This window comes from Colletes gigas, unplaced genomic scaffold (genome assembly GCF_013123115.1).
Source record: "Colletes gigas isolate AHSC1104 unplaced genomic scaffold, ASM1312311v1 Colletes_gigas_Sc00010, whole genome shotgun sequence".
Lineage (NCBI taxonomy): Eukaryota > Metazoa > Arthropoda > Insecta > Hymenoptera > Colletidae > Colletes > Colletes gigas.
Genome location: NW_025106639.1, coordinates 6344711 through 6367846, shown reverse-complemented (window position 1 = coordinate 6367846; position 23136 = coordinate 6344711). Strand labels below are relative to the sequence as shown.

At 47.5% G+C, this 23136-nt stretch overlaps 1 protein-coding gene across 6 annotated transcripts in view; it reads left to right on the top strand.

Annotated features, from left to right (window-relative positions):
• Window positions 1-23136, top strand: part of LOC122397664 (SH3 and multiple ankyrin repeat domains protein 1) — a 167668-nt gene that overhangs the window by 17935 nt on the left and 126597 nt on the right. The window contains exons 1-2 of one of the 6 annotated variants that reach the window (XM_043396962.1): window positions 13424-13613; window positions 13705-13856. The exons of the other annotated variants lie outside the window; for them this stretch is intronic. The gene's annotated coding sequence lies outside the window, so the exon portion shown is untranslated. Of the gene's footprint in view, window positions 1-13423; window positions 13614-13704; window positions 13857-23136 lie in introns of those variants that run through there. 6 annotated transcript variants of the gene reach the window in all.

Below are 23136 nucleotides of genomic sequence, written 5' to 3'. Positions count from 1 at the left end.
GCTGTAAAAACGGAACTAACGACAGAGATTTTATTTATAATCCCTCTTAATGGACTCTACGGGCCTGCCTAGGCGCGCTATAAAATTAGTAAAAACCAAAAAACTCCATTTGCTTTAAAGCTTCGGGTATCGAGGGAATAACGAATTCGGATAAAATCCTCTTAGCGGCGTAGAATTGTGTAACACGCGTGTGCATGCGTGGTGCGTAAAGCACGCCACGTACCGATCCCGCCGGCGGATTATGTTAATTAAACGTAATGCAAGAAGCCGTGGGGAAATTAATCGCGCCTCGTCGCAGCCGCCTCGATCGCTCGTTAATGGCGGCGTTGCTTTTCTGCCCGGAACCCTCCTCCTTTTATTTCCTTATACCACGCCGCGTCCAGCCTTCTCCCGCGCGCGCTTTGCCTCGTCGAAAAGGAAATTCCATCCGTTCCTCCCCCGCGAACCCTCGCTGTTCCTTTCGCGAAGCGTCGGAGATTTCGTTCGGAGTTAACGCGCCTCGGAACAGGCGCCGCGCGTCCGATCGAACCGGATCGACGTCGCCGGGAAAAATAGACGTACGACCGTTTCTCCCGTCGTTCGCGCGTTTACCCCGAGCGCTCTATTCGAATAAAGAAAAATAGCCTAAACGATTCCCACAGTTCTCAAAACTTGAAATACATGTTCTATGAATACGTAAAGAATTGGACAGTTGTCAGAGGGTTTTTGTTTTCGATTAATTTATCGTTCTTAGCACCAATGACCGCTCCGATCGAAATCGATGGCAAACGATTCGAACAGTCGCGTGTATCCCTAACGCGAAGAAATACGAGAGCGTTTCGAGAGGACCGCGATCGTTCTTCGTCTTCCGTTTCCTCCCGCCGGTCTTTCAAACCATCCTTCTTTCGGTGGACCCTTTCATCGAGCCTTATTAATTATCATCGAGCGCGGAGGATTCGTTTTAACGAGCACCGGCTGCCTCGAATATTCTTTTTCCACGGGCGCATTGTGTCCTCCGCGAAAAGGGAGAAACCCGGAGGACCGGGTCTTTGGCGAAGAACAATCGCGGTCTCTCGATCATCGATCCTGCTGGATCCCCATTCTGCTGTCAGCCAGCCGCATTCTTGCTGGTTCGCTAACCTTCGAAAACGAAGCCCTTCCACGAAACCGCTCGGCGACTTTCGGAACACCTCGTCGTATTCTCCTTGCGTCTCATTTTTCACCTTCTCCCCGGCCCACAGTCGCCATCCCACCTTCGACCGCTCTCGTTACACTTTCCTGGGCTCGTTAACCTAAACGGACTATGCTCGTTTTGGGCCTAACGCTCGGTGCCCGTTGGGGAACAAGCGAAAGAGCCCGTGCGAACGAACCTTTATTCTTCAGAGTAGAACTTCTCGGTGAACGCCAGACACGCCAAGAGCTTGCCTTGGGTTTTCAATGGTGGAACACTCAAATATGATTTTTTCGTCCGTTTGAAGTTTCGGTAGATTCGGTAATTGCCACGTTCTTGATTCGAGAACGTTCAACAAACACGGGGGAAATCGCGTCGGGCCGAAGGAACGACGACAACCGTCGATCCTCGAGCCAAAAAGCCCCGAGTTGCTCCAGGGTTATTGCCGGGCGAACGCGAAACGTTGGAATAAATTGAACTTTTTTGGAGCATCAACGTGACAATGGTTGGGTAACGGAGAGTTCGAAGAACGCGGATACATACAGTTCGGCAGGTTCGCCGTCTCGGTTGAGGCTGATTTATCGTCCCGAAGACGCTGCCAAATTGGCAGCTCGCTTCGTCGGGACTCGTTACGCGGGGCAATCGTCGCTGCAGGATCTCCTGCAGTCAGAATTTTGGATAATTTCAACGAGAATACGTGAGATCGTTTGCGATTCCGGCGGGAGACGTCCCCGTCGTTGCCCCCCTCCCCCTTTGTACCCCGCGTCGCGGTTCCTCTTTACTTTTTGCCAACTTTTGCCTCGCTTCGGAGACCTCGGTGCACGAAATTCGGCACGGTCGCGCGGGGTACGGTCGCCGAATTCGCTGGCGGTGCGCGGACAGTAAGAAACCGAAAGTTGCGGAAAGTCGTAAAAGGATCGCGGCCGAGATTGCGATTCGCTTCTTCTTTTTTTTAATCCCGATAAAGGAAACACGTTCGAACGCCCGTTTTATTTTACCATTCGGATTGTGGTTTTTATAGAACGTGCGACGTATCGGGAGTAGGCATAAAAATGTCGCGTTTTCGTTGTATGCACGGTCTCGCGATGACGTAAGGGCGACGAGTTACAGCTTCCGCGCGCAACGTTCCCTATAGATTCGCTTAACGTCACCGGAAGCTGTAATAATTCCGACGATGATGCGCTCCCTCGTTCATCGAGCCGCGCTGCGGTCAATTGTAAGACGTAAACGAGATCGCTCGGAAACGTGCGGCCGTATTAAAAACAGCCGGGAATAACGCGATATCGGAATGAATTTTACCCCTATGGTCATGATTGTTATATTGTTTCGAAGTTTGGAAAATATTATTACGCGACCTCGAGTTTATTTAGGTATTATATGTGAGTTATTCGCTTCTAACGACTTGGCTTTAAAAATAAAACACGCTGCCATTAATTCTGCATCGGTGGTCCGTACTGTTTTGCCATCGATCATAGCAACGGCGAGTTTATGGTTCGCTTTCTATACATACGCGTTCTCGTTTATTTCAACGCTGGAATCGTCGGGATCTTTAATTCAATTTCGATTCGTATTTCTTGCCAGGGAAAGCAATTAATTTACAAAAGGGTTCGGATAGGCGGACTTGCTTTGAACCACCTAGGACCGTCTAGAATTTGGGATCTCGTCAGCGTTTCGTGTAAACGTTGCATAAAACGTTGGAGCGTTTCGTAAGCCGCGGGACCGTCGTTGTTTCTCGTGCAAATTGCATAGACGTTGACAGTGTTTGTTCGTTACTCGCGTCTAGCGCGGCAAACGAACTTCCGGCGGTGTTCCATTTTTCAGAAGGCTGCGAACTCTCGCGGGAACGAAACGCGGATCGACGGTCCACGGAACGGTGCGTTTCAACTATGATGCCAAACAAATACGCGCGCAATTGCAATTTCCGCGGGACGGTGCGTTTCGTCGACGCTTTTCCAACGAGCATTCCATCGACGAAATCGCCCGTCGTCGCTTTCGCACCGCGAAAATTCCGACGTAAAACTTATTTACAGAAGTCTGGGTAGATCGTGGCGATACTGTTCTTTGCTACGTCGTGGCGATAGAATGATTTAATTCTAGATAGCAGGTCTTCGGAACAGCGAGCCTTTTAAAGGTTCATAGGGGGCTGCCTTTGTCTCGCGTCCCAGCTTGTTATTTGTCGAAACTAGTCTGTGAAAATTACGCAACCTAATTGGGTCGGGAAAATCATGGGATAACGAGACACTAGAGACCCACGCTCGCTCCCATATCGACAGGGGACAATAAAGTTACGAGAGATTTGCATACACTTGAACAGAGATATAAACATTCCTGAAAACATTTGATCGAAAGCAGCAGGTATCGGAACCTGTAAATATTTCAGATGGAACTTTCGCCCCCTTCCTGAAAACTGCAATTCCAGTGACTCTGTTTCCCGACCGTAAATTATCCTGACCGAGGAAAGCGGTAGTTCTTGGCGAATAACAGTTCGCTCGTTCCGTCGAATCTGTTTAATGTACATTTTATGCGTCCAATGGGCTGCATTATCATTTAATCCTATCTCTTCCTACTCGTTTCGCAACCTCGACGGCACAGTGCACGGACAAATACGTTGCACCGCGTTCATTCACCACTTTGCCAGAACGAAACGCACCGCGTAGATGCGTCAAATGCGTGCACGCATCCGTTCGTCCATTCCGTCATTATGCTATCAGACGATCCAATTGCCAATTGGCGGTGTCGTCGGTGAACTTTCTCGACGAATCGTCTTTAACGACTCGAGGACACCTATTCGACGACTCTGCACCAAAGGGCATCCGTGTCCCTTCTTTTAGGGATCTAAAACAACGCTTTCCAACGAATTTAAACGAATTCTCCAAACGCCATAAATAGCCTTTTCTTAAATAAAACTTGGTATCATCGACAGTGAGTTAGGTTAAAATTTTCCAAGCGACCCTCGCGTTTAAAGGAGCTACGTCTGATAGATAAATAAAATATGCTGGTCGCGAGTCCATCGAGGGGCCGCGGAGCGAACGCAAAGCGTTGTTCGACGGCTCCGCGTCCGTTCGAATTTCGATCCGCGGAAGAGGAAAACGCGAGCGGTGAACACAATTGCGTGCACGCACTGTCTGGCACACAGACACCCCGGTTGCAAATAGAGACCTCCTGGTAGACTGAGTTTGAAGTGGAGTCAGGTGCGTCGAGGGGGGATGAAACGAGGGCGGAGAAGTGCACGCGTCGACGGGCCAGAGGATGCGCGACGGGGTAAAATTCATTTGTTGCCCGCTCGACTTTTTCCCTCGTTATCGACTTCCGTTTCGCGGGTTCACGCAGACAACGCGAACGCTTCCTCGTTATTTCACGGCGGGGAAACTGCGTCCTCGGCGAGACCGGACCCCTCCGGGAGAAATAATAACTGAAAACCCTTGTCGCGATCAGCTTTTCACCACCGAAACGGTTATCGGTCGCTAACGTTTCCTCGATTTGTTCAATCCTTCTGCGAGTTCTCTTCTGAAAAGATCCTGAATCTTATCGTTCGCTTTTGCGTCTTCGTGGTGCGCAGAGAAAACAGTCGCGCGTAAAATTAAATCCCGTCGACGCGCTCGAGATATTCGATTTAATTTTCGTCCGTCGGCTTCCGTAACGAAATGGACAAGAAGCATCCGAGGGATTCGCGCCAGAACCGTTATCCGCGCCGCTGATATTTAGACGACAGGTGTTTACGCAACTTTTTAGCTGGAAGCGAGCAAAGAAACGATTGGTCAATTAGACAGTTGCGGAACGAGCGCGTCCTAAGTCGCGCTCGCGACGAGATTATTAGTTTCACGTGCACGGGAAATGGTATCGGAATAAAATAGTTTTCTCTAGCTTTCGCGAGCGGTCGGTCGAGAGTTTTGGTGGCTGGCCAACCGATCTAAATGCGACGCGCGGAAAAAGGGGACGAAGAATGCTCGTGCGTCGCGTCTTCGTATTTACCTGTCCCGTCGATCCCTCGATCGCTTTGACGAGCTCGTTCACTTTGGGAATTTCGATAAAGGCTTTGTGGAGGTCCGCGTCCTCCCTGAATTAAAGATCGCCGACCTTCTCTGCCTCGGTCTCCTTCGATGCGTTCCATTATACAGGTTGCCCGTAGCTTTTCGGTTCGATGTCCGATTCCCTTTGTCGCGATCATTCGATTTTACGAGCGCCAGAAGCCACGCGGGGCTTTCTACAGGGCTAATGGGCGCATTTGTCAACCATTTCTTCCTTCCGTTTACATTTTTCAACGGTTATTTTATATAAAATTCACGTCTTTTCGTTGTACCTGATCTTAAAGTCGCTTCAAATGCACAAAGATGTTACTAGGGATTTAATGGGTATTGTCAAAGGTAAACATCTGTTATTTTTACCGTACTTTTCGATGATAGACTGGGTTGCTCGCCATTGAGCGGCGACTTAAAGGACGATAGTCTCGAGCACATTACGTCGAACCGTTTTCTGCGAATGAATACTTACCACGAAATGCAAACGTAGTAGGAGGTGGCACAATGCGGAGGGAATAGGAACAAATTACGGTCGATTGATGTCTGGACCGTTACGATTCCGCGAACCTCCGGAATACTCGTTAGAAATCAGCGAACTGTGTTACGAGTTGCGCGGACCGGAGTCAACTTCTTTTCCTTAGAAGAATGCACGGAAATTTGTAATATTTTCCACGCGTCGGCTAGAAGTTTTGTTGTCGAAGGAGCTCGCGGAGTATGGTCGGACTAATTCGAGGACGCGGTCGGATGGCGGAAGGAAATTACGAGTCGCCGGGGCGAGAGTAGCGAGGGACTCTAGGCAATAATTAAAGTCGTGCAGGCAGCTCCGATCGTAGCCGCGCTGCGTCAAGGATCACGCTAATTGCAGGAGGTCGAGCAAGTTCACGGTAGCGCGGCTACGAGAAGGTTACTGTTACTTTTCCTGGTCGACATCTTCTAGTCCCCCTTGGTCGTTGCGCGATTCATCGGTCGATCGGGGTCTTTCTCTTTTGCGCGCGCGTCGTGCCGTCAAGAATGAACTCTCTCGTCCGGATCGGAGCAGAAGGACGGCGAAACGAGGCACGGTCAAACGGATAGACGGGGGACCCCGAGAGAACGGAGAAGAAAGAAGCCACGGGACGGATGATTGGCTCATTCCTCGAGATAGCCGCGAAGCCGGTCGGTCGCCAGTCGTCGTGGCGTTCGGTAACAGAAGAAACAGCCGCAGCAGAAGCAGCATCGACTCTTCTGGGTTGCAGAAGTTGCGGTACTGGTCTAAAGGAATTACCGTTAGAAGAGCTGCACTCGTCTTACGTGCTTCCTAGACTCCATGTTATACATAGGTACGTGTGGGTACACGCTCGTCGGTTCGGTGTGCGTGCATCGGACGAGCTCTGTGACGCGGCTTTACGCTACGTGCACGATATACGCGGTGTCTGTTGCGAGCCTGAACCTGTTCCCGATCTCGTACAACCTCCACCAATATCACTCTGGGTACCTATTTTACAAAGAAATCCTCGTATCTCGATTTGGAGCTTCCAACTTCTTCGTCCACGCGTCAATCGTGTCCGCCATATTCGTTTTCCTTAAGACTCGTTTAGCAGACGATTTTTTGTCCCTTTATTTATCTATTTACGGGTTTTGTACGCCCTTCGATATAATACAGTCGCATAACATGTGTAAAAATCTCATTAATTACGTACAGCGCTAGTTACATGCTTTCGAAAGGAATTATTGCATTGGTTATTAACCCCTCCGGGAGACCGTCGTTCGTTTATGGACGATGAGGATTCTGTTTACCATTTATCCCGACCTACGTCCCCAAGTTCCATATATATATTGCGTTAAAATGATAAAAATAATTGCCCGTAGAGTGGGTCTTCTCGAAGGAAAGTTCGGAAAACGGGAAGCACGTTGGGAACATTCATGGGCGTGGACGAGGCAGCCAGGCGAGAAGGATTCGTTTCGCCCGGAGCTAATCGCAGGCAGGTTGATCCCGACGCGTCTGATATAAAATTTAAACGAGGCCTAAACCAGAATGCCGGGGAAATTGAATTTGTCGAAGGTTACCCCGGGGAAACGGCGCTCGCGAAATTTCTGTATCGTTCCGTATTAAGGCGAAATATGGAATTTCGCTCGAAACGGTCGCGGGTAAACTAGTTACAGTCGCTACTTAACGAAGCTGGATATCGGGGGCCTGAGGGAACCCAGACGGAATTGGATTTTGAACGTCGATAGACAACTTGGTCGAATTAATATCTACCGGAACGTGGTTGCACGTTGCCCCCGGAGCAGAAATTCTTGGAATAATCGATAAAAGATGTTTCTTGCCGATTGTTGGGAGCTTCGGAGGCCAAGAACGATTCTGTACAGTCACCCGACAGTCCTGTTACCTCGCTACTAATTAAACCAGCGACGTACGGAGCATAATTCACATAAGCAGCGCTGTGGCTGCGACGCGTGTAGGTGAGCGCACCTAAGCGACGAGCCAGGGTATATCGAGAGACGGTTCATTGTTCGGCACACAATGACCGAGTGGCCAAGTGTGAGGGTCAGGGGTGCGAGAAGCAAGGGAAAGAAACACTCCAGCCGCGTACATCGAGTCTGTGTTCAGAGTCGGTAACGTACATCCCGGTGAATGCAACTATAGCGCCTACCCTCGGTCACAGTTTTCCATTCCTTTGTTCTTAATTTACGCCGAAAGCACGACCCCCGTTGTTAGTTCACGAACGATTTGCATTTATTAAAATTTAACGACTAGCGCGCGAACCTTTAAAAAGTAGTCAAAACGCCCGAATCCGGTTCTGCCTCGTAAAAATTGTCGCTTTAGCCTATTAATTAATTTCGTTAAATATTCCGTGCACCTGATTCTTATTCCCGCGGAAGATTCTTTTTCGAATTTACCACCGTTAGGCCGTGCATTCCCTCGCTAATTAACGACATTATGTTTATCGGCCACGACGGCCATTATAACGGACGGTTCTTTCAACGGGCGATTAGGATTTTTCATCGATCGTAACGCACGACGCAGATATTCTCAGTGCCGGTGTATCTCGCGTTAAATTAGAAAACTTTACGCAAACGACGAAAATCGCTACGGTTCCGTAGCTAATTTCAAATCCCGACGACCGCGTAACTTCGAAACCAATTCTCCGCGGCGTTTCCGGACGGTTAACGAATTATTGAAACCTAATTGAACGGAGATCTGCAATAAAATTTTGTCGCACAACGCTCCGTTATCGAGACAATTCGGTTTTTGAAATTCGTCGGGCCAGCGTTCGATTTATTAAAGAATTTAATTTTGCTCCAATGATTAATTTAAAAAACGACCGATGTAAACGAAGGCAGCCATTGTACCTCGATGGTAATAATGAATGTTTTACGTTTCGTTCTTTTAAATATTTTACTATTCGATCGAGTAAACGTCGTGAATAAATTGTTGTACGTCAGTTTCATCGATCGGTTTACTGTTCGAGTAAAATGTTCGAGTACGAATTGTCGATCTAATAAAGAAAGCGATCGTCGGGCAAGATTACCAATTGTCTTCGATTAAAACGGAGCCAAGTAGCCGCCGATCGATGGACGCCCGATCGAGGGTGGTTCGTGACGATGGGACCGGCGATGTAATTTCGGCGACCATAGTCCTCGAGAGGCTTGTCCTCGACGGCAAGCAGCCTCTCCCGATTTAGCGCCAATAACCGTTAATAAGCCCCTCGATTCGCAGCGGCATCGTGCGTCCATTAATCCCGATTACCATCCATTTACATAAATAAACCGAACAACCGCGAGCGTTCTCCATCGAGCGCCACCAACATGGACCCGTCCGAGCGGGAAACCCTCGAGAAAGCATGGAAAATCGTTTTGAACGCGAGTGTTCGCGCAAACCTGCAAAGCGTGATAGCGAAACGAAAGAATCGAACGATTTTTACCCCCTTTTTCTCACATCGTTGGGCCAACGCGACGATCAACCCTCTACGCTCGATTATTCATTATTAAAGAATAAATTGAACTCTGTATCGCATCAAAAACTACACGTTCATCGATGCAGTTCGAACGAGACAACCTTGCCCCACATACGTAGCCTTTCGATTTATCCGCGTACTTTCTTTTTCTCTATTTCATGAATCAACGTGATTGCCGTCTAATAGTGCATCTAGGAATGTAAATATTAGAAACTAATGGGTGTTGCACCGTTGGTAATAATAATAGCTCGGCGCTGGACGTGCTGTGCACGGTTACGGCGTTCACACCCTGAAATAACGCACTCGGGTAAATTACTCGAGCGATACTCTAACGTATCCGGGTCACGATTCACGGAAATAATTCGCCCCCGAGGCGATCGAAACCTATTGAAATCTGCTAAATCCACGAGCCACGATCCGCAACCGGCGGGTCTCGTTGTCGCTGATAAATCGATAACACGAATTAACGAGCGTTAAGCAGGTCAGCTACGATGTGTCATCTCTTACGAGGGGGGAAAAAGCCAGGCTTGTCTCGCGTACGAGAGTCGAATTAATTGGCGTATCGCGGCAATTATCACACCGACGACCGTTTAATCAGCGTGAAAGCGCTCGCTCGCGTCAGTGCCAGCTTTTCAATGATATCGAAAAACCTTTCTCCGGGAGCGCGTTTCTTTCCCTCGTTCCTATTTGCTTTTTGCACGGCTCGCCCGCTCGTGTACCGTTTCCCCCACCTACGACCGGTAATCGGGACCTTTTTCCAGCTACGAGTATCGAAATTACCTCCATCTGCGCGTACATCGTTTTTAAAAAAAATATGATCGTAAAACGGATCGTAATTCCACGAAGTTATCGTAAGAACTCTAGTTCGCGAAACGTTTGTTGACGCCGCGGAGACACAGTGTTAATTTCAGCCATCCATCGCGTTAGAAAGCGCGACAGTTGTGTCAACAAGAACGGTTGTGTCCACACCTTGAAGGCTCGCGTGAAACTTGGAACGTGTTTTACCTGGGAACCATATGTTTACGTAATCGTGTCCCTGAAGATGGTTCGAGGACCGATGTTTAGATCGTTGTCCCTGAATGGGAAGTCGTTTTCGTCGGATCGTGCGGCAAAAAGGGAAGACGAGGAACGGGTATCGTTGAACGGCGCGCAGTCACGCTTATGCTACGCGAGGTTCATAACCCGATTCCAAGGCGGAGAGGTAACTTACCACTGGTAAAAGCTTCTTAATAGGGCTACGATCGTGGAGAAACGTTGTACCGAGCGCGTGTACCTCGTTTGTAATTAGCGCTGAACCGTACGTACACCGGCGTGCAATAATTCCTACGTAGTTTGCGTTCGACGCGAGCACAACCATGCGTGGAAAATTTACTGTATCGGAAGGATCACAATTCGTTGGACTCCGTGCGGCTATCCGACGACTGAAATTGGAATCGCGTCCGCTGGAAACGGCTGAGCTAATAGACTAATCTATCCGCGAATACGGTTATTCGCTGGTTACTATCAAGCTCTCCTAAATTATTCTTTGTCGCTGACTCTGTTTCTTTTCTTTTCTGTTTCAGGTAAGTCGTAACCTAACTTTGACGAATCTACGGGCTGACTTCCAGTAAACTTCTCGTCTCAGGTATTTCTCGTATCAATTCTGGGGCGGAACAAGTCCGTCGTTTCATCGTTCAAATTCGAGTGCAGCTCCACCCTCGTTGTTCCATACATAGATTGTAAATTCTGAGATTAATTCTAACATAGGAGCCTGTAATGAGTGGGGGGATTAAGAGTCACGGTGGGGGGAATCGTGCATAGAGGCACGAAACGGTCGGGAATGCGCATCCCCGTAGCGCAATACGCGTCGACGCGCTCGCGATCGCGCCGCGCCCTTTTGCGCGAGGTTCGTAACCCGGCGCACTGTTATCGCGTAACTTACACCTGCAAAGGTTTCTAACACGGCCGCGATCGAACAGAGGCCCGGGCAGCGCTGGTAATTAGCGTTCCGCGATATGCGTGCGTACCGGCGAACCCACGGCCGCTTTTGCGTACGCGTTCACGAGGATACGTTTACGCGCCGCGACGCAATTAAACGGCCCCGCGGTGCTCTTGGTTCTCACGCATCTCCTCCGGTGCTTCCTCCTCTTGGAAACACACGCAACGTTTCTGCTTCGTATCGCAAAACGGATACAGGAAACAATGTCTTACCTTTTCGCGAACGCTAATCGATCATTCGTTCCACCACGAGTCACCGTAACGTTTCTCCGAACAAACAAGATTCGCGAAAGAAACCAGCTACAGTTATTATTTCAAGCCCTATTCAATGGGGAAAATTTTAATGGGAGGCTGCGTTAAAAAATTATAAAAACATTTCCAGTCGCACAGTACATATATTTTTTGATAAAGAATTTTTTTTCTCGAAAGTACGTAGGATTTCGAGGGTGTGTCTACTCACCGAAAATCATTGCAATTGACCCCCGCAACCGAAAATAATTTTTTCAGAATGATTTGAAATTTTTTAATTTTGTCGAAAAATTTCACACCTAGGGGAATTTTTTTCTCGAAAATGGTTAGGATTTCGGGGGTATGTCTGTTCACCGAAAATTATTGCAATTGACCCCCCTAACTAGGAATAATTTTTTCAAAATGATTTGAAATTTTTTAATAACTTTTTAACAAAGCCTCAATCAACAAATTGATATTCTTGATTTTCGTCTTATTTTAACCTCTAAAATCTCCCATTAAAATGTTTTCCCCAGGGGTGGCCGAACACCCTGTATAAAAGTATCCCTTTCGTTAGAGAGAGTATTATTTAACACAAAGTGCTACAAAGCTATATTTACCGAATCAGATACGAGTAACAGAACTAGGAATAGCCGTTTTCTTCGATCTCTGGTCGCCTTATCCCATCAAGCGTCGTCGCCAAGTTTATCCAACACCTAAACACCGCCCTCCTCCATCGGCGTAAATTTGTTTAGCGAGAATTTAATCGGGGAAGAGCAAATTTGCAGGTAAATATTTGCAGCCGATCGTTCCCCCTCGAATTGTCCGAACCGTTTAATCGCCGCTGTGCACGTCAGGTAATTTTTTCTTTGACAGAGGTAAAGTACATGCTCGGTTCGATGTTTCGTTTCGATCGCGTCGACAGGACTATGGTAATGCTCGTGCCACCCCCTCGTCTCTCTTTCATCTTGTTGTCGTTCGTCCTATCGCGGCGGAACGAACACACTCGTCCGACGCGAGAATTTAATTGACCACGTTGCGTTTCCTCGCTCGCGAATTCTCACGATCGTAATTCAGAGCCATCGGGTAAGCTTTTTTACGGAATTATCCCCTTGGTAAAAAGTATTCGTATACGTACGCGGTTATTTATGGTTGACCGAAGCGTATTCCGAACATTCGTCATATTCCGTGCTATGTTTATCGTCGTTACGTGTGCACACGTAACACCGGAAACGCTTTTTACGATCCATAATGATCCGGCTGAAAATTACTGCATCGCAGCATATTTCGTAATTTTCGTAATCCACGCCAAGAGAAGCTACTTTCTCAGGGTTTGATTAATCAAAACTCCGATAATATAAATAAACCATGAATCGTGTAGCGACAAAGATAGAGTACGAGTCAGAATCGAGCAACCTTGGCGCATTGTCGTTACAGTGAGTCCTCGAGCTACGCGATCTCATAGATACGCCATTGTTCACAGTTACCATCCATGTTTACAATAAATTATTCTTTTAGAACCATCGACGTAGGGAGCAGAACATTTCAGAAAAGGAATTGCAAGTGTAGACCAAAGAGAAAGATCAGCCCTGGAAGGAACGGTGACCAGTGTTTGGTCAGACATTTTAGTCAGCCTGTCCACATTCTCCTCATCGCGGAGTCTCTTTTTCCTTAATCCAGGATCGATGATCATACGAATTCTTTTTCGTAGTTAATTTCTCCCAAAATTCTAAACCTCGTTTCTCGGTAGTCGACTGCTGACATTATATTTTCGTTCCCCGCGACCCCGTGCGCGTGTTTGCTTTTTCAACGAGTAGCACGAATAAACACCCAGCGTAGCGATAGCGCGAGGAATGCGTAAATATCGCGTTACTGGAACTGCTCTCGGGCACTTTGAACGCGTTCGTCGTCTCCGTCGCTCGCTTTGCCATTCCCGTAGGTTTCGTTTCGCGTTCGAGCGATTCGGATAAGTCGAGCTCGGCGTTATCGCGACGCCAACGACGCTGACGATGCCTGAGAACTCGGTCCACCGACTCGTATCCGTCGACGTCTCTGCAATTCGAAACCGAAGACGATATACCGGGAAGCGGTCCACAATGTAGCGAAATGTTGCTCGCACCGCGTGTGTACGCCTATCGGAGTCGCTCAGTTCTTCTCTCTGCTTCGAGTTGAGCGGTTCGGCGTCGCGATACGTGCTCCCGTCGATAGTTACCCGTTCGTTTTCGTCACGGTGCTACCGATCCTCCAGGATCTCCGCAGGAGCCTCCAGTGTCCGAGGAAATTCGTCGTCGATATCCTCTGGTTTGCTCAGAAATTTCTCCAAGGACTCCCCCAGTCCTGTTTTACAATGTCCAGGAAAGTGTCAGTTAACGACGAGCATTTCTCGTTTCAGAGAAATATTTTAGGACGAAATTCGACTTTCTCGAGGACGAAAGGGTCCGGAAATCGCCAAATTATACTTGGGCCCAAGGATGACGTATTAAGGAATCGATCCAACGCTGATAGACAGACGAGTTGTTTCAAGGATCACGGATATATTAATAGGTATCGAGGCTCAGCCTTGCAACACAATAATTAACAGTTGACTTTTGTTCCTAGTTTTTTTTCTTCAACGTTTCCACTCTTGCTTCGCCTACTTTCCTGCCGTTGCATCGACGTACAGAGCGTTTAGAAAACGCGTCTCGATTCATGGCAAGTTGTAAGTTTTTGTCTCGCGACAGCGGCCCAGATCCGCCACTTTCGAGCCTCGGGACGCGCGGTTTTGTTACGCTCTGCATAGTTGGCAACAAACTCTCTTTTCCCCGGCCAGGTTAACACTTTTTTTCGATCCAATTACGACTCTCTGCGTTGCTGCGTTCCCTTCGTGCTTTTTTCCCCCCCCCCCCGATAAACGCCAAGTTACGCTCGAACCTAAGCGTTTAGTGTCTGTTAAACTTGTCGTAGCACGGTGGTTAGCTCGGGTGACCACCCAGAAAATGTCCACTCGAGCGTCCGCCACCTTCCAAGACCACGTCCTTTCTAACCACGGTCGCTTTTAACCATTTTTATTGTGCGTTCAAACTCTCAAATTCTTGCGCTGAAACGAAACATCGAACACGATTGGAACTCTTTCTCTTCTTTACACAATAAATTTCGAGGAATTTCCGTTACTCGTGAAATAATCGATTATTTGATATTCCAATAGGAATCCTACTCTTTCCGATGTAACGTTAGATCATTCGTACGCGAAAGGTGCACGTAATTAATTGTTCGTGACCCGAGCTAATCGCGTCGTGTATCCCGAAACGTCTTGATATCGCGGTACGTCGAATCGCGTGTATCGCGAGCATCGAAAACTGCCATAAACACAATACGGCGTAATCGCTCGTTGTTCCTGGAAGCCTTGTTCGTTCTCCTTCACAAAAGGCGCGCGCACCTGCAACTAATGACGATTATTTTTAGACGAAACGTCATTCGTCTGTCAGAGGACTTGAAACGATGTACGGAACCGTACGGTTTTAAATTTTATCTCGAAACTCGGTACACAGCGGACGATGATTCAGTCCCGACGAGTTTCGGTCGATTCCGAAATGACGGAATGCTGTTTTGAGGATTCTAGAAACGTTTTCCGCGGACAGTGTCTATCTTCGTGCGTCCAGGCGACCATGAAAGATTCCCGGAACTCGAGGTACCTTCCGATTAATCGCGAACCCATCGACGGTCCGCGTAATCGTGGCCGTTTTCCCGGCATGGACGCTTATCGGCGTCGGGCAGCGTCGGTGCGCAACGCGATACCGCGTTACGATGCAGATAACGAGACGAAGATAGAGAGGCTGCGCGAGGAACGAATCGGTCGCTGTTTGCATCATCGGGGCGAGTCGCGATGAACGTTTAAACCAGCGCGATACACGCGCCATATTTAATGGCGATAACGGCTCCGCTAACGATCGATCGACCATCCTAGCGATCTTATTTCCTGCGGGCGATACCGCTGAATCAGCCGTGGATCGGACCGCGGGCGCGCGATCATCTCGAGCTTCTCCCATCCTATGGAATTCCACCATTCCGACCGATACTTTCTTCTCTTACGAGGATTACGTTTTCCAGTCTCGCGATGCGTTGTTTCCCGGTTACGTAAGCGCGTGCAGTAGTGTCTCGATACATGGCGACGAATTGGTCCGCTTATAGGGTAACGTTACAGCGATCGATCTTTCCTCCGAATAAAACGGAATCGTTACGACGACGACTTTCGCCGTGATAGAAATTTTTTTCCATCGTATCGGATCCGTAAACCGAATTGGAACGTGGTGCGATTTTCCATAATCGTCTCGCGATCCTGGAAAAAGAAACGCGTGCGTGTCCGGGCGTGTTGAAAGGCGTCGCGATTCGGACGAACGGTACTCTCGGTTTTTGCATTTAAAACGATCCGTGTCTTGTGGTATTTCGTCGTGTTTCTTGTCCCGGTAGACTCCCAGGAAACAAACTCGATCGGATCGATCGTCCCGCAAGAAACGCGCATCGAATCAATTTCTTGCCCGCCGAAAGAATAACACTTTGTTTCCGCCATGAGGTATCGCTGTTTCTTTCGTCGATTCTCACAACGAACCGAGGATTCGTTTATTTTCCGAGCGTACGCTCGCCGGTATAACGCTGCGATACGACGAACCGGGGCAAACCGATAACGGACGAACTTACCCGTGAACGCGTTACAAGCGACAGAACGGAAATTACCCGAGTTTTCGAACGAGATCAATACGAGCAACAGATTTCCGGTGACGGGCCACGTGGGGGACCCGCATCGAAGGGAGATTATTGTATTTTCCGCGAGGGAAACCAAGGCAAAGTTCTCTTTCATTCGCGGAGCACTAGTGGATTCCGTTAAAGTGCGACGCGTATTCATCGAAATTACGATACGCGTTGCGAGTGCTCCCGAGTAGAAACTTTTCTTGCATAGTTGAGCGCGAGTTACGATTTACGGTTCACGATTCAACGGCGATTTTGTCGGGCGCTCCAAGAAATCGGGTTAACGCGCGTTCGCTTGCCGTTTCGTGCGCGAAACTGTTGCGAGAGCCGCGTAATTGCGCGAAAAGGTTCCCGCGGACGATCCCCCTTCGGGGAAGAAAGTTTTACATCCTTTCTCCCGACGAAAAAGACACTCTTACCCGGTCCATTCCACGTTCGAGAGCCGTTTTCTTCGGTCCGAAACGGAATCGGTCTTCGACAGTTTACTCGATGGCTACGCCAAGATCGTTGCTTCCAAAACTTCCACGGTTAACGTAATTAGCAGATTGCTTCCAAGGGATGGAGAAATAAGGAAAGTTTCGAGATGCTCCTTAGCCATGGTGGTATTTAATTTTCTACTCGCGGGCCGAGATTGGTATTCGGATGAAAATTTCGCTCATCTCCGGACCGTTCGAGACTCGTTTGCGGATTAACGAGGATCCCGACAGCGGCGTCGAGCGTACTCCGTGGGCGTTCACGTGTACCGTACTCGCATACCAGGCCAAGCGCGCCAGTTGCACTTATTACCGGAGATTGTACGTTACCATTCGGTTACATCTTATATGGCCGCGCGCGCGCGTGTATCGTTCGATGCGGCCGCAAATCTAATTAGAAAGAACTTTCGAATTCCCTCGGTTTTCCCGCGGACCCGACCCCCAGCCCTTTCCTCCGCGTCTCGCGGATCGCGGGATTCTTTTTTTCCATCTCTGCTGGTCTTTTGTTTCTCGGCGACGAAAGCTGCGAACACGCGGTCGAGTTTCCCTGCTCGCCAACCGGATTCGACCACTTTTGCCGATCGAGATTCGATGAAAAACTCGACAGGAGCGAATTGCTGGTCGCGATCTGCAAAGCACTCGCCAAACGAGTTTCCCTTTTACAAAGTTTCGATCGAAGCCACAGGCAGAGTCTCTCGGTGATCCGGAGAGTCCTGGGTCAGTTACCTTTTAGAGACTCCCACGTCCTCTGGTGCGTCAGAAAAATTTGTTTTTTTAATCCTGTGTGATATTTTTTTCGACCCGTTGGGGTCTCAGAGTTAGCTATCGATTTAGGTACCATATTTGGGAGTAGATTGGGAAATTTAATAGAGTTTGAAGGTGTCTTCAAAAAGCCCCACCCTCTTTCCAGGTGATTGTTCCACTTAATCACAGCTGGAGTAGACGCATGTATAGATTACGGGGGCATAACAGTTTCTTAGCTATAGATTTTAGTATGAATATGAGGCTTGTGTGTGGTCGAGGTTCGATCCAATGTGCCAGTAATAGGGTTCGGGGGCTGGTTACGTATACGAGTTACCGATGCGTTTTCCGTGACCAACGTCGATCTCGTGGAAATTACGCCGGCACGAATGCGCGTCGGGAGAATCGCGCGTGACGAGCAAATGGCAGTAGCCTCGTTGGTGAGATTATTTATGCGAATCGGCGTTCTCGATGCTCGAAAAACCGTGTCGGGCATATTTATTCGTTCGCGGTAGCGTTGGCATCGGTATCCCCGCTCAGAATGCACGCACTACTATACCGTCGTGCATCGAGATAGGTCACACTTCTCTGCCCGCAATATTTATCCCTTTCGCGGCGTTTCTTACCCCGCTCGTCATAACTTTCTTCGTGCAGCGATCGTTTCGAGTCTTACACAGGGTAATTACCATTCCAACGATTAGAAACTTTTCCACGTTACTGTGAAATATTTACTTCTACACGCACGAATATTAATCTTTATTTCGCGAGAGACGAACGAAGGGATGGTTCATCTTTTATTCCATGCTTTCCAAGTTCGAAGGAATTTCTGACGGAATATTCCGTTGAAAATACGCGCTCGATTCCGGTACAGGACTGATCGTTATGGCAACTGGGTTTCCGGTGGCCGTGTTCGGGTTGCTCTGGTTTGTTCGGGCTTAAAGACACGCGGCTGCTTTCTTGCGGTCTATTCATTCGTACGGCCGCGCCGTGTAATCAATGAGCCGTGAATGTACATTGATTGCCGCCGCCGCGTATAATTCGATAGCGTGACGAGGCGAGTTGTTCTTTTACCGGTATTTTGCCAATTTCATACGCGGTTGACAATAAGACCATCGACGACCCGCTCGCGTACCCGTTCCCCTGATTTTTATCGATCCCCTCCGACAAAAAAATAACTCTTCCACGAACCAATCTGCTTTGCATCCTCGCCCGCTTTTTCTTCGTTTCCTTTCGCTCGAGCAGTCCACGAACGTCAATGAGAATCGACAGAAATTGGTCAGTTTTTACCATTATCAAGCGACACGATTTTGGATATTTTCTCCCCCCCTCCCCCGTCTCGACGGTCGCGCGATTAAAACCTCCGTCGCGATTTCTGCCTCGCTTTGCTCCGCTCGCGCGAGTTTCGTCAAACCGTGTGTTCCCGCGCGACGCGAAATCCTTTGAGACGGCTCTTTCACTCGCGAAAACGTGGCATCGCGATTATTCTTATCCGTCCTTTTTCTGGCTTTCATCTCGCTACGCTCTGTTACTTTCCCGAACGCTGCCTTTTTTCCCCAGGGGCTTTTCCTCCACCCTCGCTATTTTGTTGCGTTTCGCTTCGATCGTCTTTTCGCCACTTTGTCGTACCCTGTCTTTTATTCTGATGAAATCCTAGATGCTTTCAGAGATCATCGAAGCCCAAGGTATATCCTCGATTTCCTCTCTTCACCGGAAGATCAGTTTCGAATCTTTCGTCGCAGGAAAGGCCTCTACGTCGCATCATTCACCCGATTTTCGTTCCAAGGCCAAAAGCTCGCGCGCGGCGAATTCTTCGTTGAACGCCGCCACGAGGCTTTTGACCGGGGGTGTGATGTGCCATAGAGACGGTTTCTGCGTCGTCCTCCCATCAGTCCAAGTTAGGAAGAGTGCCTTCTCTCGGTGGATGGTCGCCAAATTAACCGATCGAGACGAGAAACACGGTTCACGGTCGTTTTGCGATAGAAAGCGCCGTGAATACGTGTGCCCGGTCATCGTTGCGTTACCATTTTTCACGGATCGAGCTCGCCGGGAATTTTATTTCTTCGCGCTGGCCGATGAGAAAAAGGACTTTCTAACGACGACACGCCCTGCTCGTATCCGCGAGGAAAGTAACGCTCTTGCGATTAACGAGAAAACGCTGGAAAACAGGTCGCTAAAATTGTCGTTCTCGTCTAATTTTTGCATTATATGTATAGAAAGTTGTGTCTTGATGTTTATTCGTAAGATATCCTTCTCTTTTATGTTAAAACGTCCTTGAAAACGAATTTTGTTCCGAGTCGATGACCTAGTTAAACATCTTGTATTTAAATTAATTTTAGTCCAGTTTTATCGTACACGGTATATTAATTATGCAAACACCGTGTATACAAATTTAAATTCATTTTCTATTAAATACACTAGTCGTACGATCGGTAGGAATTTCTGAAACTTCTTTGGGTGTTTAGAGTCAAAGTAAATGTTAAAATAAACATAGAAGATAACGCAAATAATAATAGTTTATACGGTCATCGGATAGGGGATGAAATGCCCTTTAAAATGAGCGTTTGTACGAGTCGATAGCTTTATTAGTTCCGGAGATATAGCGATTTCAGTTTCAAGCCGATGCGGTGGCTAGTTTCGGAGATAGGGTTTGTTTACATTTTGTTGCGCTCGCGCGAGTTCATTGATCTCGCGCTCGTAGATAGTAGGCAGTGCGTAGTAAATTCTTGGAAATACTACGCCGAAACTGGGTCACGACAGTCACGTACGCGGGGTAGGTCAGCACCACGCACGTGAGACAAAGAGGTCCGACTCCGCTGGACGAAGACAGAGAGAGTCGAATTGAAAAAATCACCTTTTACATAAATTACGATATCTCCGAAACGGAAAGTCGGATCGTCAAAAACCAAAAAGCATTTTAAAGGGGAGGCCTTACCGCCTCTAACAGTGCCTCAATAATTAATAAAACACTATTAGTTTCGGAACTGCACGCGTCTAAAGTTTAACTATTTTTGATACGCGTTATTTGATTGTTCTCAGTGGAAAACTAACTGCAGATCCTCTCCTTTCGTCTTTCCTACACATATATTTCCTATTTATATTGGAAACTAACCAGAATTTGATACCAAATTTTGTCCAATTGTTTCCAAAAAATAAGAATCAATCAATCGGTTGAATGACCGGTCGTGGTAGGCAAGACAGACTACATATTTTTCTTAGAAAAGAAACAATAAGAATAGAAGTGAATATTGTGAAATTCATCGTACGTATACTATAAGAAATGTCGTGAAGTTAAAGTTGAGTATTAACACGTTGACCGTCATATTCGTGAAATTTTGTTTCTAAACAGTTGCTTTTAATCCTGTCGTGTGGATCACGCGATGGTCAACGTGTTAAGGGACTCTTCTAGTCTCGCCATTTTTTTGAAATTGTAGACTCTCGAGTAACGATATTCTTAGTCGGCGTAATCATGGCTAATTACTGTTAGAACCGAGCTATGTTTCCAGGAGAATATTTTGCAACGGTTGATGTGTTTATAAAAATCGTAGCATACGATCTCTTTATTTATAACGTGTAATATTGTACGATAGAACGCGCTAGCTCTAACTATACGATAAACTACAATGTTAATATTTACGTCGTTTGTTGGGCTAATTATGCAAACCTTTGAAACTCTGGTGGGTAGCATTGATGGATAGGAAATTTAACTCTCTAGCTCGAAGGCAATTGCAAGGCTTCTATGGCGAGCGATGAAATTGACGAAGCCGGATTCAACCAAACGCGAAATGGAAACGTATTAATTAAATACATACTGTTAGATACGGCCACCATACCATGACTTACTATTTATTTTAATGCAAGCAATTATAGCGCGATTCTATATATTAATGTTCACCCGGAATGTTCGCAGCTCCTATCGGAGTTAGCAATACGTTAATTAAATTAATAAATAATACGTTGTTGCAATAATATCGTGGAAGTCTCCGATGGATTAAACGTTGAAGTTTATTTACTTATCGTTATATTCCCACCTGGAAGAAAATCGCAAGTTACAGAGCGACGCTCCCGTTAATTTAACCAAGCCCGGATCCAACGGTTAAATTCTCGCGTGCAGGATGGCGGTTTTCTTCCGGAGGTTGGCTCGACAAAGCGAGGGGATAGATACAAACGACAAAAAGTAAGATAGATACAGGACGTCGAGCAGCGTCGGCCAGAGACTCGATGCTTCAAAGGGACGCCGCCGGTTGGAAAAAGTGCTCGTGCAATTAAGAAAATGTTGCTTTCTGTAATTTTCGCTTCGTCTTTACGAAGACAGCGCCAGGGCGGATTAAAACGAGTACAAACACGGCATACTTTAAATCTACTTAATTTCGTGCGCGCAACGCCCATGGAAGAAAATAAATTTACAACTCGTGAACGTGAAAACACATGGATTTCAATGTATTAGATTATTTAAACATTTTACGAGGAGGTGTGTTATCCTCCAAGATAAAATAAATTAAGAATTTTTATTTTTAGAAATCGACAGTTAGTGTAGACGATCGTTGAAGAAATTGTAGGTGTTAGACCACAAAGGGGTTAACGAAGCACCTGGAGTCGCTGAAACTCGTCGCAGGGGGGGAAGAAGAACGTCGATATTCGGTCAGGGTCGATCGACTCGGCGCGTCGGAGTTTCTGTGTTGCGTTTAACGATCGGTTTCCCCGTGTTCCTCGGCGGACGCGCGTGTAACTATGTACTTTCACGCGTGTAGATCATTTTCGCGGAAAACGTTCGCTCGTCCGCGAAATTTCATTACGGAGTAATCGAGGCGAGTGGACAGGGACCGGTACATTGTTCGCTGTATCGATCGCGGTTTCGGATAGCTCGACCGAGCCCTCGCGATTATGCGTTTTAGTCGTTTAATTTGTAACTGCGCGCCATTGTCCGGGACGTGGTCCCTGGACCAGTGGAAATTAAACCCTCCGCGCTCGACTTGTCCCGTTTGGGGACCCGCGTAATCTTGGACGGATTAAACGGCCACGAAAATTATTTCGCGGAACACTTTAAATTATTACGCTCGTTTGAGCGCGTTAACGCGCCTTGGATCGCAGAGGGTTAATTAGGACAAATGCAGAAAACGTACATCGAGCTCGAGAATGCGTTTCTAAATCGATCGCCTCCATCGGCGTGAATCGGTTCGCTAAAAGGAAATAAGGAATGGCTTTTTTCACTGGCTCGGTACGCTTTCTATTTTCACCCCATCGTTTATTCTAGGCTGTCGCTGACTACGCGTCGCGCCAGAAGGGGTCAAGTAGCTCCAACCCAGATACGTCCTTTCCATATAAACAGTCTATTTCGACGTGGAAAACGGAAATCGTCCCCTTACGATGCCCCCCGTGGTAGCGAGACCGTCGAGACGCTTTCACGCGTCGTTCGTACCCCGGGAATATATGAAAATTTTCGAATATATCGCGCATACTTTAAACGTTTCGAAGGTCTCGTGAAATTCATCTTCGAATGTAAAAATATTGTAATCGCGCAGGTACGCGAAATAATTTCAACGTACAGGGGAGAATGCTGTACCTCTGAATAATTTTACGATCTTCTGGCAGACAACTCAATATTTGATATGTTTCGTCTTAGAGACAAAATTTTTCAATCTAAAAATATAAATAACCCATGGATCGTGTAACAGCATAGATAGAATTCCAGTCAAAATATAGACGAATAAAACAAATACACGCGATGGTAAATTTGAAAAATGTCAGTATCGGGACAGTTTTTCGCTCTCGTTTCAAATCCATTAAAAACACATAGAGTTCGGAGGTCCGACACTCGTCCCTTGTTGTTGAATATTGCAGCAGGTTTTAAAAGCATTGTACGTAGCATCCCTCGCGGCGATCGCCGCGTA